This window comes from Nanorana parkeri, unplaced genomic scaffold (assembly GCF_000935625.1).
Source record: "Nanorana parkeri isolate BGI_ZX_2015 unplaced genomic scaffold, ASM93562v1 scaffold1679, whole genome shotgun sequence".
NCBI classification, from domain to species: domain Eukaryota; kingdom Metazoa; phylum Chordata; class Amphibia; order Anura; family Dicroglossidae; genus Nanorana; species Nanorana parkeri.
This window is the reverse complement of record NW_017307947.1, coordinates 255250-259759: the sequence shown is the minus strand read 5'-3', so window position 1 is coordinate 259759 and position 4510 is coordinate 255250.

Sequence of the window (4510 nt, the reverse complement as noted above, 5' to 3'; positions counted from 1 at the left end):
GCAATGAGGATCTTCACAAGAAAAAGATTACTCTGGGTAATTATCTGTCATAAAACATTCCACCTATAATGTTTATAAGGGAAAAATCTAAACCATATACTGTATAAATGGAGCATCCATATCCACAAGGGAACATCCATCCATTAAACTCCTGTATAACAACTTGGATCACAAGTTATAGCCAGTAAAAAGATGAAAACGAATGTATCCAATGAACGGAAATATACATATTCATCATATATATATACAGTATGTGTAAAAAAAAGGAATCAGATCAGATGAGCAGATATGAAAATAAATGTAACCAATGAGTGGAAATATACTACTCAAGGGAATCATTGTTACATACTCATTGTTCACATATATATGCTATATGTATAAAAAGGATGAAATCCAATGAGTGGATATGAAAATTACTGTATCCAATGAATGTGGAAATATACTACTCAACTTTGATGCATACTCATAAGATACATACAATGCTTGTTACATATTCATCGGTCACACACACACACAGTTGCGTCACGAGTGCGACACACAGTTGCGTCACACACAGTTGCGTCATGTGGCACCATTGGAGGGGTGATACCAAAATGACTGACAGTCATTCTGGTGTGACCCCCTATGAAAAGTTGGGCACTTGGTCATGGACCGAGAGCCTGACAGTGTCAGAAGAGAGGAGGGGACCCGGCGGCATACCGCATCCCGCCAGGTGAACGTCCCCTCCTCTCTCTGCCAGAGTCCCTCACCACGATGGCTGCTGGCAGGCGTCAATAAGATGGCTGCGCATGCGCGATGACGTTACGGCAGGGTGTCACCCAGTCCCCACGATGACGTCATCTCGCACGCGCGTGCCGATGTCAAACGCATGAGCGATGACGTCACGGTGGGGTGTCACCCGGTGTCCGCTCCGGGTGACCCCCAGCCTCGGGACACCCCTGCACACACACACACACACACACACACATATATAGTCGCAGAAGGCTGCATGCACACACTGAGAGAAGGGATCTTTGTTGCATAGCTTAGTACATTTATATCATGGGCTGACTGCACAAAGAGAAAGACTTCTTCTGGTTTCGTTAAGCTGGCCATACCCTGGTAAACTTTTATAGGAGCCTTCATATGAAAAATCTCCCCAGAACATTGTATAATGCCATCACAGATGGATGTCTTTCTAAATTGCATTTGATTTTAACATTTGATTTTGGAATGAATGGAATTTCCTGATTGAAAACCATATTCATTCTTAGAATTCTGTTTATTGGAGAACATTTTTCCATACCACTCATTCGATTTGCTTCGTCACTGCGGTCAAAAAGCGGTCAATTTGACCCCATTAACCATTAAAAAATCAAACCAATGTTCTGAAAACATTTTTTTTTCCAATAAAATTCCAGAATTGTGTAGAATTGGCCAGCTACTGGCCAGATTGATTAAACTGCTGACTACCGAGCGCTCCTTACTGGGAGGATTGGTCTGTAGAATACACAGTGTAACAGTACACTTCCCCATCAGTGCTTATCACCCCATGGAGGCACTTTGTACTGATTTATAGGTCTATTCGAACCATACTGTATTTAGTGAGTCTGCCCAGTGTCATGCCCTCTGATCTCAGCTCCCCTCATTAGTGTACAGAGCACAGACTTGGGTGGGCTCTGCAGAGCTCCTTCTATCTGTTCAACAGCTTAAGAGCCCCATCACCTGCAGCACACATTGTAGTGTTTGTTTGGAGGAGCCCATGACCCTCAGCTCCCCGCTCAGACATCTTCCCACACTGTGCACACTGAGCCCGGCTCTCCATACTGGAAAGAAGTGTGTCTAATGAGCTGATTTATTGGATCCCAGTGACAGATATGGCCTCTCTTAGCACATACCATTAGAACAGGCCAAATGCTGAAATGTATTAGATGATAAGGCGGTGCCTTCAGGAAGTGTGTCACCTATAGAAAATATATTAGCAGTGTCATACATGTTACATATTATTATGGTCATTATATTTCTGTGTTTCTGATGATCTGGTAGAAGTTGGACTGCAGTGTCTATAGAGACAACTTAGAAAGTGTATAGTCCTGTCCATGGTAGTATTAAATATACTTCTTTATCCCTGGTTTCATGGAGGTATACTGCCTTGTCGATGGTATGATGGTGGTAAGTATACTGTCTTGTCCCTGGTATGATGGTGGTAAATATACTGTCCTGTCCCTGGTATGATGGTGGTAAGTATACTGCTTTGTCCCTGGTTTCATGGTGGTAAGTATACTGCCTTGTCCCTGGTATGATGGTGGTAAGTATACTGTCTTGTCCCTGGTATAATGGTGGTGGTAAATAAACTGTCCTGTCCCTGGTATTATGGTGGTGGTAAATATACTGTCCTGTCTCTGGTATGATGGTGGTAAATATACTGTCCTGTCCTTGGTATGATGGTGGTGGTAAACATACTGTCTTGTCTTTGGTGTCATCAACAGGTACAAGGCTCACCAGAGCTCAGCCATTGATCCTGAATTGTTGGAGGGCTCAGTATGCGCAGTGCACAAATACTACTCCCATCAACGACCTACCTTGGATAGGATGTATGGTACCCAAATGGGCAAAATGCTGTTGTCTTTCCCCCAGAGACGGTGAAGGGAAAAGTGTTGATGGGTGGGGGAGAAATAAAATATAGAAGGGTAAGGAAGAAGCGAGGAGAAGGAGGAAGAAGAGTGGTGGGGAAAAGAAGGGGCACAGGGGATGTTGGGAGTGTAAAATGGGCCATGGGAAAGGTAAGGGGGTAGGTGTGTGTAAAGAGGAGGGGTGCTAGATTGGGGTAGGGATGAGGAGGGGAGTAGGTGGGGTGTTTTCTCTTACATTTGTATTACCCATGACACCCTTTAATAGTTCATAGGGGGCCAGTTGTGTCCCCTATGATACTCTTTTATACTGTATAGGGGGCCAGTTGTGTCCCCTGTCGGTGGCGTCACGAAGGGGGTGCGGGGGATGCGGGCCGCACCTGGGTGACACCATTGGATGGGTGACACCAAAATCACTGACAGTCATTTTGGTGTCACCCCCTCTAAAAGTTGGGCACTCTGTCATTGACTGAGAGCCTGACAGTGTCAGGAGAGAGGAGTGGACCCGGCGGCAAACCTCACCCGGGTGAATGTTCCCTCCTCTCTCTGCCGGCGTCCGTTATGAACATGGCCACCGGAAGGCATCAATTAACCTCCCTGGCGGTATGAGTGCTCTAGGGACAAAATTGAAGTGAAATAGTTTGATACATAAGTGTAATCATAGCAGATGACATTGTATTGTGTGTATTCTGTGTACATTGCAACTTTTCACTTTTGAATTTCCCGCCGGCTGTGACGCCAGAAAACGAAACTAAAAGTCAGATGCTGGCATCGGCCGGCCACGTACAGCAGAGGAAGTCACTGGCTCGCAGGGACAAGGTAAGTGACACTTTGTGCATTCCCGAGTCTGGCTCGGGGTTACCGCTCCTGGTATTGAAAATTAACTCCAAGCCAGACTCGGGAATACCGCCAGGGAGGTTAAATGGGCACGCATGCGCGATGACATCACGGCAGGGTGTCACACGATCTCCACTACGGGTGACACCCGGCCTTGGGAAACCCCTGTCCCCTGTGACATCCTTTTATAGTGCATAGGGAGCCAGTAGTGTCCCCCATGACACCGTTTTATAGTGCATAGGGTGTCAGTTGCGTCTTCTATGAAACCCTTATTGGGTGTCCATTGTACTTGTACATTGTAAGAACAGTCCCTCAAACGCAAGATAGACTACCAATTCTCCCTGAATGGGGTAAATTTACTAAACGAGTAGAGCATGTTCACCTTGCAAGGGAATTCTCCCTTACCTTAGTGAATGAGGTGAAAATTCAATTTGCAGAGAATACCCGATCACATGCAAGGAAAATCAAGAATTTTGTCATGCACATGACTGGGTAATGGACGTCAGCAGAGCTTCAACTCGATCACTAAGCGAAGGTCAAATCCCCAGGCTAGAGCTGTCCATACCCCAGAAGAAATTAGTTTGAAAAACATTTGTTTTTGGAACGTTCATTCGATTTTCTTATAGTCACCAGGGTCAAATGGACGATCGATTTCGGCCGCGGCGACGGAAAAAGTGGAAGGAGGTGAGTGGAGATTTCTCAAGTGATCTAAATTGTAACCGTGAATGTGGCTTTTGTTTGAGAAACTCCATTAATTTCCAAATCAAGATCTACAATGATGTTCATCAAGTCCCTGATGGTAGCGTTGAACGTTCTGATGAGACTTTCTGCATACGAATGTCTAGTACCAGTGTATGGTCAGCATTAGTGAACGGCCTAATTGCCTTCAATAAATCAACCCGGAGGTGTCCAGCATTCGCCTCCCATATGGACAGGAAAGGAGCGGAGCAGTCACAGGCGGTGTCATGTAGTGTTTGTCTTTTCAGCTAATTAGCTTCATGCTACTTAAGTCACTAACACCATTGTATGTGTGTGAGGGGGGGGGGGGGCGGTGTGGGGGTGGG